General features: G+C 43.2%; 1 protein-coding gene and 1 long non-coding RNA gene across 13 annotated transcripts in view; one reads left to right on the forward strand and one right to left on the reverse strand.

The window, feature by feature from the left end:
- The window catches only part of SULF2 (sulfatase 2), a 663681-nt gene that overhangs the window by 310921 nt on the left and 339807 nt on the right, over nucleotides 1-12953 (forward strand). For 2 of the 9 annotated variants that reach the window (XM_063958902.1, XM_063958900.1), the window contains exon 1: nucleotides 11563-11804. The exons of the other annotated variants lie outside the window; for them this stretch is intronic. The gene's annotated coding sequence lies outside the window, so the exon portion shown is untranslated. Of the gene's footprint in view, nucleotides 1-11562; nucleotides 11805-12953 lie in introns of those variants that run through there. 9 annotated transcript variants of the gene reach the window in all.
- The window catches only part of LOC135055178 (uncharacterized), a 126275-nt gene continuing 123717 nt past the window's right edge, over nucleotides 10396-12953 (reverse strand). For all 4 annotated transcript variants that reach the window (XR_010243674.1, XR_010243675.1, XR_010243673.1 and 1 more), the window contains exons 3-4: nucleotides 12054-12141; nucleotides 10396-10701 (exon numbers count right to left, since the gene is read on the reverse strand). This is a non-coding gene — a long non-coding RNA (uncharacterized LOC135055178). The remainder of the gene's footprint in view (nucleotides 10702-12053; nucleotides 12142-12953) is intronic.

Raw genomic sequence — 12953 nt, forward strand, 5'->3', positions numbered from 1 at the left:
AGCACATCAACAGCGAAATAACGGGTACACACTAGACAATGTACCTGATGTGTCGTCTAGTAACACAGTACAGTACAAGACGTATTGGGGTATATTTACTAAAAGTCTATTTTAATCTAAGGGTCTAAATCACACATTTATGAACAGAAGATTTTTTACATTGTTTAAAAGAAAAAAATCATGTGTTAGTAAATTTGAAATTTAGACCCTGAAATACAAAATCAACCAGACATCGATCAAAAATCAACCCAGATCCATTTTTAGTTACTATACCCCTAAATCCCACATTTTCTAATTTGATTTTTTTTTAATTTAAAAGGATGTCAAAAATCATCTTTTAGTAAAATGTGTGATTTAGACCCTGAAACACAAAATTGGTAAAAAAAAATAAAAAATCATCGACCAAAAATCAATCAACTTCGACCAAAATTTACTTTTAGTAAATATGCCCCATAGTCTGTAAAGTTTAGTGGACGTTCCTGAACTGCTCACACAGGAGACCATACTCGGGCAGGGAAACTGCACCTGGCATAGGTTGAACATGATATATACTTGTAGATTTTTTTGACTTGTCTGGGAGCCCGCTACAGCAGTGTATGAGCCATTCCTTCTTGAACTTGAGTAATGCATACAGAGCCAAGTATCAGACCTCATGAGGCCCTAGGCAAGATACCAGTTTGGGGCCCCCTCCCTTAAACAATACATAGCACTATTTTCACTCCTGGATCACGCCCCTTACATTATTTGTAATTTTTCCTCCTGATGGTAATGCCCCTTACACATTATGCCACACACCGTAATGCCCATTACACATTATGCCACACACCGTAATGCCCCATACACATTATACAACACACCATAATGCCCTGCCCTTACACAATATACCACACACCGTAATGCCACTTACACATTATGCCACACACCATAGTGCATCTTACACATGACATCCTCATACTTAACAGGCTGGGTTGCTGTTTCCTATCTGGGTGCTCTTGGCTGCAGCTGTCCTGCTTCCTTGTACTGCTCATTGATAGGGGTTTTATGTTCCCATTACCCTTCTCTTCCTGGCTGGTGCCAGTGGAAAGCGGTCCCAACACTTCCAGGTACCGCGTAATGTGCCTATTCCTATTTATGAAAGTGCTGCTTCGGCATCTAGTGTCCAATCCCTGGTTGTGACTGCGGCTGCCCAGGTACCCTACGATCCTCCACTGTAGTCATTCGCCCGGGGACCCAACGATCATTCCCTGCACCCTGTAGTTCTGGGACCCCCTGATCCTCTCCTGTAGCTCGAGGACCAAAAAATAATTTCCTGCACCAACAGCCCTAGGATCCCATGATCCTCTCCTGTAGTCTATACCAACTGCACACATGCTGAACAGTGACCGTAGAGGCACTTTCTGAATAACAAGTGAATGTTAGTGATGCAACTTCCGGCATCCGCATTACAGAATATATCTGCAGTAGGTACTATGTGATGGTGACAATAGTGTAGTGCAGCAAAGTAATAGACTACAAGCGTACACTCACATGCTCTCTTTGTGGATTTGCAGCATACTTGCCTATTCTCCTGGAATGGCCAGATATTTCCCAAAAATCTTGTGACAAGTGGGCAAGTTTCCTGCTGCCAGCCGCTACCCTCCACTTAGCCGGACGATGATGCACCCCCCACTGTGCAATAAGTGTAATCTTGGCATTGTATAGGGTGGAGGGCGTGGTCATAATGATGCAATCGTGGAAACCACTCCACCGTAAGCCTCTTATAACTTGCACCACCTCCTGTGACACACCAGGTCCCACACTGTGTCCTGTTGTGCCAACCTGACTGCCCTCTCCCAGAGGTGGTAGCCAGAAAATTGGTAACTAAGATTTTCAGAGGTGAGCTCTAAAATGTTTCATAATTTAGTGACAAGTGACTTACTGATGACCCTCTTACTGGCTCTTATTCGCTGTTGCAGACAGATTTGTGATTTGTTTTCCCCTAATAATAAAGCTTTGGGCTAAGTTACCCTCCCAACGTCAGTGTTTGTGCAAGATGTTGTGGTAACAATACGCTGTAAGCAGTAAGTCTCTGCCAATTCTGCAAACGTATCACATGTCAGTGATTTCACCCCTCTCCACTTTCCAAGCTTGTGCTGTAGATGTCTGTGCTTTCCCTACATGCAGATGTTCGCTGCATCATTCAGATATACGATGATGAGTGATTAATGGGATCTGGGTGAATTCTCACATCCCAGATGAGCCCTTCTGTGTTTATTAGAGGTTCGCAGTGGTGTAAAGCAATGTATCACTTGATGTACAGAGCAACACCGGCACGCAAACAGGGAACATTGAATTACGCACAGCACTTGCATCAAACAGCTAATAGTCATATAATTGATAAGCTGCATTCCAGGTCCTACAGGGCAGGGGTGGGATTCCGTACAAGTCTGTTATTGTATATGTTAGACTTTAATGTAAATATATCCCCTAACACAGAAATGGGAATGACCAAACTTTAGATTCCTTATACGAGCTACCTGGGATTTATCATTTGGAATGCAAATCTCTCAGTTTTTTGGGTAGGCGGTGCTCCCTGGAGCATAAATACTTAGGGGGATGAGGAGAAAGAAGGACTCCGTGGTGGGGGCATTTTTGTTGGTATATGGTATGGTTATAAAGTTAAAACTTTCCATAAAATATTCTATGTCATATAAACAAAATGAGGCTCAAATAGACAACATTAATAAAATAAGCCCCAGTGTGATGTGCAGGGAGGGGAGGCAATGCATCAGCTGTCATGCTCCAGTATACTCCAGGGTTTTGACTATATGAATGATTAGAACTTCTAAATATCATCTTTGCATTATTCATATCATCTTTATATTACTGTAATATTTTTTATAGTCAAAACTCACCATCACATCATATATACTAATATGTATGTGCAAGTCTGGCAATTAGCCAGTGCTTCACCAGCCATTGAACACACCGCACGTCACTGCCAATTTTGGCAGCCGCAATGTATCCTCGTAGCTACTTGTCGAGCAGCAGCTGCCACTATTGGAGCATACGCACATAAATACACAGCTACTGTAGTAGGGGTTGATATAGACCAGTTTTCATTTTTTGGGCAATTTTCCGTCGATTTTGCAATCCCATATCTGCCGCTTTGTCAAAAGAAAAGAAACCCCACAAAGGCGACAGCAAACTCGCCAAAACAATAAACCTGCCTCTTGGTGTGAAGTCCTGTACAGGTCATTGTGATCTGTGCAGGCTTCATTGTATTAATGTTGTTAAAAATGGTCTGATCTGGAGTTGGATCTCCGGAGGATTGGACAATCGTGTACCCAGGTTTAATTATTAGTTGATTGGTCCGATAATTGCATAATGTATGGACGCGACCAATCGGCAGTGATCGGTCTTTTGGACATGCTGAAGGTCCTGCATGTCTGATAGATCCAATTATTAGACAAAACAAAGAACAGAACCGGGGCGCAGTCAAACTCTGTATTAGACCCAAGTCATTGTTTATCAGAAAATCCACTTCCAATCAGGATGACTGTTGTAGGTGTGGTGATCTTCAAATAAACCTTCCCGTCCCTGAGTGGGTTATGCAAAAGAAAAACAGGTGGTGAGAGTTCTAAATATCAGTTGGACCAAACTGTGTTGATACCTCTATGACACTACCCTTAAGGGAGGGCCCTATTTTCATTGAAAGGTTTCCTTGTACTTGTATGTACGTATAGCACGTAGGATAAATCAACCTCCACAGGGATACCACATCAATAACGGACCGTCACCATAATGACCTTCAACAGGTGCCCTATGTTCCTATAAAGGTTTCTTTCGGTCGGTCGAGGTGATCACTCAGATAGCCGGTAGCTTTTATTCCCAGGTGTTGGGGAAAAAAAATGGCAATTACCAACGTGAACTGTTCCTTTGTTTTGTCTGGTATTGTGGTTGAGCAAGAGTGTGGCTCTAGACCAGGACTGGGCAGCGGTCTTTGGTTACAAACATATATTATTTGCTCCTGGAGATCCAAAGTTGGCTGCGCCTGGCAGTGTATTCGCTTCAGCGGCTGCCCGCCCGACATTTCCCCTGTTCCTCACCAGGGGTAGGAAGGCAGGTATTACATGGCCATGTCCATACACTGTGACGTATCTCACAGTGCGTGGCCACAATATCTGCTGGGTTCAGGCTGTCCAATAAAATGTCTGTCGGTCTGACAGTGTATGCCCAGCATTACACATATTATTGGTTACGCATATAAAGGAAAGACTATACTCCGCATATGCACATGGCCAGGGTTTTTGTCACCCCGGGCATGTTTCTCACGGTCCAAGGTATGTCCGTGTCAATTGTCAATAAATTATGAGAGAGCAGCCAGGATGTCGGTAACTGCTACACATATGGGTTTCCCATCATTCTACTGCAAAACCTAATTTTGTAAGAAATATTTCCTTAATCAAACATGAAGGACGCCGCTAAGCATTTTGGTTTCATATGTTCCTCCATCTAATAATATATAAATTATATAATGCTAAGGCAGAGTTTCCAATATTGCCTTGCCAACATCTCTGTGACCCTTTAAGGGCATAGATCTTGGAGGTGTCTAATTTGCTTCCGTGGCGTAGCCCTCCTGTCCACTAATTTATACACAATGTGATGTGCTGATATATCCGAAGTCACCAGAAAGAAGCTCTGTTATTATTACATGCTGCAATAGCTGTCAGTGACTAGCATACACCGGATGACAGTGAGGTTAGATGGATTAGGGGTATTTTAGCCTCTGAAAAAGAACATCACTTGGTGCTATAGCACACCTTAGCTATGTAGCAGGGCGGTTGTCTGAAAATGCAGTCTACTCATACACAGGGCCGGTTCTACCCCTTGTGGCGCCCAGTGTGAGAGTTACCACTGGCGCCCCCCCCCCCCCCTCCCCGTGGCAAAACAGTTAGTGTGCGGGGCGTGGCTTCATAGGGGAGGGGCGTGGCCAGTTATGCTCACAGTAGCTGTGCCCCCCAGTTGATTTGCCCCTGTAGATATGCCTCCAGTAGTTGTGCCCCCTCTTTATTTGCTCCCAGTATTTGTGCCTCCTCTTTATTTGCCCCCAGTAGTTGTGCCCCCTCTTTATTTGCGCCTCCTCTTTATTTTGCCCCCAGTAGTTGTGCCCCCTCTTTATGTGCCCCCAGTATTTGTGCCTCCTCTTTATTTGCCCCCAGTTGTTGTGCCCCCTCTTTATTTGCCCCCTGTAGTTGTGCCCCCTCTTTATGTACCCCCAGTATTTGTGCCTCCTCTTTATTTGCCCCCAGTTGTTGTGCCCCCTCTTTATTTGCCCCCTGTCGCTGTGCCCCCCCGCTTACACACACACACACACACACACACACACACACACACACACACACACAAAATAATAAAAACAATACTTACCACTGCCCCGCTCCTGCTTCTTCTGCTGCTGCTGCTCCGTCAGTCTGGCCGCCCGCTCCTCTCTATGGGAGAGACGTCAATGACATCTCTTCCATAGCGCCGCACAGACACTAGAGGTCAATAACGACCTCTAGTGTCTGTGCCTGGAGCCGGCTGCAGCGGACGCCCACACAGCCCACGGCGTCTGCTGCAGCCGTGGAGCGGGGAGCGGAGTGCGGGCAGGCGGCGGTGCCTGCGGGGTGACTGCGGCCGCGCCCCCAGGCCGCAGCGCCCCGGGCAAAGGCACTGCTTGCCCGCACCAAGGACCGCTCCTGCTCATACAGTACAACCAATCTCACTTGTCACTGCTATTGTTCACATGGTTAATAAGTGAGACACTAGACAGTCTGGCAGAATCTCACTGCATGAATGATCAGGGTCCAGCAGCCAGTGTTGGGGAATGCAAGAGAACCATCATGCAGGGAATTTATAAGGGTGTGAGAATAGCAATGTGTGAGTATTGTCTCTGTTATTTCTGTGTTGATGATTTGTGAATAGTGCAGAAATGTATTAAAGTGCTAAAAATAGACTTTGGGGGTAATTCAGACCTGATCGCAGCAGCAAATTTGTTAGCAGTTGGGCAAAACCATGGGGGTTATATCGAGTTGTTCGCTCGCTAGCAGTTTTTAGCAGCCGTGCAAACGCTATGCCGCCACCCACTGGGAGTGTATATTAGCTTAGCAGAAGTGCGAATGAAAGGATCGCAGAGCGGCTACAAAGTTTTTTGTGCAGTTTTAGAGTAGCTCAAAACCTACTCAGCGCTTGCGATCACTTCAGACTGTTCAGTTCCTGTTTTGATGTCACAAACACGCCCTGCGTTCACCCAGCCACACCTGCGTTTTTCCTGCCACGCCTGCGTTTTTTCGAACAATCCACGAAAACGGTCAGTTGACACCCAGAAACGCCCCCTTCATGTCTGCGGCAAGCAGTGCGACTGAAATGCATCGCTAGACCCTGTGTGAAACTACATAGTTCGTTGTAATAGTACGTCGCGTGTGCGCATTGCGCAGCATACGCATGCGCAGAAGTGCTGTTTTTTTCCCTTATCGCTGCACAGCGAACGAATGCAGCTAGCGATCAACTCAGAATGACCACCCATGTGCACTGCAGATATAACATTTGCAGAGAGAGTTCGATTTGGGTGGGTTATTTTGTTTCTGTGCAGAGTAAATACTGCCTGCTTTATTTTAACACTGCAATTTGGATTTCAGTTTGAAACCACCACACCCAAATCTAACTCTCTCTGCACATGTTATATCTGCCCCCTCCTGCAGTGCACATGGGCCCTCATTCAGAGTTGTTCGCTCGCTAGCTGCTTTCAGTAGCAGTGCACACGCTAGGCCGCCGCCCTCTGGGAGTGTATCTTAGCTTAGCAGAATTGCTAACGAAAGGTTAGCAGTTCTGCTATTAAATATTTACCTGCAGTTTCTGAGTAGCTCCTGACCTACTCCTAGATTGCGATCACTGCAAACTGTTTGGTTCCTGGTTTGACGTCACAAACACGCCTTGCATTCGGTCAGCCACTCCCCCGTTTCTCCAGCCACTCCTGCGTTTTACCTGACAAGCCTGCGTTTTTTAGCACACTCCCGGAAAATTCTCAGTTTCCGCCCAGAAACACCCACTTCCTGTCAATCACTCACCGATCCACAGAGCGACTGAAAAGCGTCGCTCGGACCTGTGTAAAATTGCATAGTTTAGTTTTGTGCCCATACGCATGCGCAGAATCGCCCATTTTTAGCCTGATCGCTATTCTGCTAAAAACGGCAGCGAGCGAACAACTCGGAATGACCCCCATGGTTTTGCCCAACTGCTAACAAATTTGCTGCTACGATCAGGTTTGAATTACCCCATTTGTCAATAAAGCAATTATATAAGTAAATAGTCACCCACATTTTGCAAATACTGATGCCATTTAACATTATATGCAATCCAAAGAGAAGTATGGGAAACAGAAGTTAAAGTATGGCTTATTCTCAAATCATATACAGGTTGAGTCTCCCTTATCCAAAATGCTTGGGACCAGAGGTATTTTGGATATGGGATTTTTCCGTATTTTGGAATAATTGCATACCATAATGAGATATCATGGTGATGGGACCTAAGTCTAAGCACAGAATGCATTTATGTTTCATATACACCTTATACACACAGCCTGAAGGTAGTTTTAGCCAATATTTTTTATAACTTTGTGCATTAAACAAAGTGTGTGTACATTCACACAATTCATTTATGTTTCATATACACCTTATACACGCAGCCTGAAGGTCATTTAATACAATATTTTTAATAACTTTGTGTATTAAACAAAGTTTGTGTACATTGAGCCATCAGAAAACAAAGGTTTCACTATCTCACTCTCACTCAAAAAAGTCTGTATTTCGGAATATTCCGTATTTCGGAATATTTGGATATGGGATACTCAACCTGTATAAGTGCTGAAGACATTTAACACACTGTGTGTGTACCTGTTAAACCTGTTATTGCTGCATTCTGTGAGCTTCTGAATGTGATCATCTTAAACTTATAGACTTAAGGGTGTGTACATACGGTGAGATCCCTGCTATGCCCGATCTTCACTTGCGATTTCCCTTGAACTCCCCGGAGCCCAGATAGCGCAGATTTTGACTAACTTTTCTTGAGATATGGACTATGTGTGCTTACGATTTTGGCTTATGTGAGATTTTGGCTTATGTGAGATGCCATTGACATGTGAGATGAACTAAATAGTACACGATCTAGCAAGGATTGACTAGCCAGCGCAGTCTATCTTTTCTTGCGATGCCGACCTGACGGGACCGCGCATCGGGATCGCAAGGTGACTTTCACCTTGCAATCTGCACTAACTTTTCTTGCGATTTTGACTATATAGTCAAAATCGAAAGAAAATATCTCACCGTGTGTACACACCTTTAGATTTTCCGTTGCTCTACTAAATACACCTAATTGACTTTACAACACATTGATCAACTTATATGGCTAGAATTCACATACACTTACAATTTGCCTTAATTGTCTTTCAGAACTTGCCTTATTCCATGTGCCTTCCATAAACGTTACTAAATTATTACTCATATGCGCCACCTACTGGTAACTGGCTGTAACTTTTTATTTCAGTGTATCTTGATTTTTGGGACAGTTTCTAAACCCCTTTATTACCAACTATGGGTCTATTTACTAAGCCTTGGATGGAGATAAAGTTGCTGGAGATAAAGTACCAGCCAATCGGCTCCTCACTGTCATTTTTTAAACCCAGCCTGTGGCATGGCAGTTAGGAGCTGATTGGCTGGTACTTTATCTCCAGCGACTTTATCTCCATCCAAGGCTTAGTAAATAGACCCCTAAGTCTTAAAATTAATGATATTTCTAAACTTGTGAAGTTAATGTCATTGACGTGACAATCTCCGCATCAAGAATACATTTTATGTTATATGCCAGGACAACTCTCCCTGATGATATAGATACATGGCTAAATGTATAGCAGTGTTCAAGCTAGTATAACCCCGTTTAAGCCAATTTGACAGTGTTTGAAACCAGTTTACAGTCCAAGTTAAATGTGAATAATTCAGTTTTTTTATGGTGGACCTTGTACTACAAACACAGCACTATCCCAAGTTCCACTTAAAACAAATCTAAAATACTTTTAGATTAATGAAAACATTTTTTGATTGACTTAAAAAAAAAGAAAGAAAAGCCAATCATTTTAATGGTAATCTGAATTTCAGGCCACTAATGCAGTCAGTGAACCTCAAATACAAATAACTAATGTAGATTGCAAGCCACAAATTTCAAAATGCAAGTTTTGATGCTGATCAAGGATTGACAGGCAAATATATTTCGGAGGGGGAGTTACATCGGATACATCTATATATTAATAGCAGAAGGATGACTTTTATGAGTGATATATTTATATTATGCCATTGTCTGAGCAGGGCACATCACATACCAAATTAAATGTCTTGGTCTATAGGTTTGCAGAAAAATGTAATTGGTTGCTTCCTTTCGGAGTTATGTGGAAAAACATCCACCTGCCATTTACAATGCATCACCATTGTTCTCTGGAAAATGTATCAGTTGGTGAACTCTCCCTGTGCACCTGCTGGGTGAGCTAGACCATTTGACCTGCTGGGTGGTCTGGAAACTGTGACATTTATTTGCAGCACCCACTTAGCAAGGATGATTCAAAATTCGATTCCTAACGGGTGAAAAGGGGCAAAATGTTCCACACAGCAAATATAGAAATACGTAGGTTGAGTATTGAATGTGGCGCTACCCAATTGCTGACATAGTATTGTAGTCAAATATGTAAACAAATGCACACTTTAATAACCTAAATACCATAAAACTAATAAAATATCACACCAGGCATTATGTGATAATAAGGAAGGAGTCCTGCCGAGGATATACGTAGGGGAGCTGCAGGTGATAATTTATGTAGGGAAGTCCGGACTTGCCCTGCATTTGCTCCCAGATCCTAAAGTCCTCACTTTGGCAGGTCTCACTCCTCTGGTCCAGATGATGGTAAGACCGTCCAACTGGGGGATGTTTCTAACGCGTTTCGGAACACACAAGGTTCCTTTCTCAATCTGCCTTGAGAAAGGAACCTTGTGTGTTCCAAAACGCGTTGGAAACATCCCCCAGTTGGACGGTCTTACCATCATCCGGACCAGAGGAGTGATACCTGCCAGAGTGAGGACTTTAAGATCTGGGAGCAAATGCAGGGCAAGTCCGGACTTCCCTGCATAAATTATCACCTGCAGCTCCCCTACGTATATCCTCGGTAGGACTCCTTCCTTATTATCACATAATACCTGATGTGATATTTTATTAGTTTTATGGTATTTAGGTTATTAAAGTGTGCATTTGTTTACATATTTGACTACAATATCCTATGTCAGCAATTGGGTAGCGCCACATTCAATACTCAACCTACGTATTTCTATATTCACTGAAGTGGGGTAGGGTACCCCATCTATGTATTGAAAGGCTAGCTTATACCCAAGTGAAGCGCTATAGGTACACTGTCACCCCAAATACATTGTTCCACACAGCAAACCTTTGCCCGGTTGAAGCTGAATCAGCTAGTTTTATTGAGTTCCTAACTGGTTCAAAATTCTCTTTCTAGCATAGTAATCCACTTACTGCAAGAACAGTACTTTGGGAGAAATATGTATAATGCCTGCATCCATTTCGCAAAGCAGCTCTTTCTCTGTAGGTGGCCTGCTTGATGTCCGCATTCTCCATTACTTTGTTATGCTAAGTGGATGACATGAAGTACAGTAGCATCATTTTAAATCCATTACACTGAATGTTTGCATTACCCCTGAGAGGTGCCCACCTAACAATCCCTCCATAAGAATGGTTAAATTTTCCAGCAGAGCTGCCATTTTCATATTTGCTAATTCTGCCTTCTTTTTCACCTGTTTTATTTTCTATGTGACTTGTTTTGTGTCACGGCTTAAAGTAAATGCAAAGCCTGGAGCTGGCGTGCAGTCTACGTCTTGCATCCTATCAGCGGCAACAAAGCTACATCTTGTGCCCTTACTCTCAGGGTAAGGGGATTTTAAATTTAACAGTGACTTGAGCAATAGAAGCCAGTTCTGTGTTTCTATTGTTACAAAACGGTATGAGATTTACAGTACATTCTACACTCTGGTGTGCAGACGCTTATTTTATTCATTTCTGAATTCATTTAATTGATTTCTGTCTGTTTCTGGGACTAGTTAGAAGAATTAGAAATTAGACCAATAAAAACACCCAGAGAAAAAACACTGATTAAATTAAAAGAACAAGTCAGGTAAATAATGTGCTGCTGCTGCAGCAGGTCCCCACATACGCTCACTCCCCCTCGTCACACCTTGTAGCTGTGGTCTTCTGTTTGCCCTACATAAGCAGAGGTCACAGTTATGAGGTAATGTTTGCAGAGCTTGCACACAAAATCTATACACTGTCATTTAGAATGAGACGTCAGTGCTGCCTGGCTGGAAGCGCTGAATGAATTGGCACAGGACTTTAAACCTGCAGCTGGTTCCCTGAGGAATCCCAGCTCGTGACATCGTCTGGGAGGGCCCAGGGTGGGAGAGTCCCTCTGCACTTTCCATTCTCATCACACAACACTTGTATGCTGGGAAATGGGCTCCTCCACTTGCCTACAGGTTACAGCCAACCCTCCTCCTTCACATATAAGAAGCCACCAGCCTGCCACACAGGGACCAGTTATGCCTCTGCAAGGTACTGGGTGTGCAGAATAAACACTGCCTAAAAAAGTGATCTCAGCAGCGGAATGGGGAGCTGGATGTGCCTGTAATGAGTTGAGTGACAGATCAGCTGCCTACTGTCCAAATACCTCATCACCAGTGGTAAGTACCAGTCATCCGGTCACTATGTTTACACAGGGGACATTAAGCTTTACACAGTTGCATCCAGGACAGTTAACACTGTGAGACTACAGCTTTATAGAATTCTATGGTATGTACCATACGCAATGTGACACACACATCTAGTAAGCATTCAGAGGTATAAGGTTTATGTCTTAGGGGTGCTACACAAAATTAATACTAGCTAAGAATGTGCTGTTACCAAGCACTGAGTGTGGCATTTGTTTTTACCTTATCTATAGAGTGTAAGCTCCAGTGAGTAGAGTCTTCCCAGCAATGTATGATTTCTGGTGCATCCATGTTATGTTACTTGTGGGGGCTGTATAGATAAAAAAACATAATAATACATTGTTATAGTAGCTTTATAATATCTATAGAATTGTTTTGTTCTGAGTGAGTTGTAAATCTTTATGGTGTTGCTGCCAGTTACGTTACCTGTTGTGCGCAGTAGTGCTGCGATTCTGACATTTTGAACATCTCATTGATCTAAGCGGCATGGGAATATCATGTATTCCCCAAATCAATGAGGACCCTGGGGTAATACAGGTGTTCATAATAATACATGGCAAGGGAAATGAAAAATGAAGTTAATATAAAAGAGAATGATTCTTAGTATCTAGACAGTATGTGTGCATGTATGTGTACTCCTTACAAAAGTTATTCCATATATTGGAAATTGCCTGTAGATTTGTACGTGTACAAAGATCTAAATCTCCCTTCTTGTGATATGCATATACTTTACATTAAAAGGATTAGAGGAGCATTGTCCCATGTATTTAAGTTTGTTATAGTCTTTGTATTTTAGGAGTAAGTGGAAGTATTAATGATACCCTGTTGACTAACTGAATAGATTTTGCTTGCAAGGTTTGAGAATGTTGTTTGTATGGTACGATGTAATATAATATAGCACATGCATATGTAATGCAGAAATACGTATTATGCAGTATACTGTACAGGTATAGGGGGATCGGTATGGGATGCCGAATGTCAGTATACTGACATCGGCATCCCGTGCGCCAGAGTGCCAGCAGGGGGGAGAGCACAACGGAGTTCCTTTCAGGCTCGCTGCGCTGCGGGCTCGGTTATGAGCTTTGCACGCCACAGGTTCTATTCTCCCTCTATGGGTGTCGT

This window comes from Pseudophryne corroboree, chromosome 3 (assembly GCF_028390025.1).
Source record: "Pseudophryne corroboree isolate aPseCor3 chromosome 3, aPseCor3.hap2, whole genome shotgun sequence".
Classification (NCBI taxonomy): domain Eukaryota; kingdom Metazoa; phylum Chordata; class Amphibia; order Anura; family Myobatrachidae; genus Pseudophryne; species Pseudophryne corroboree.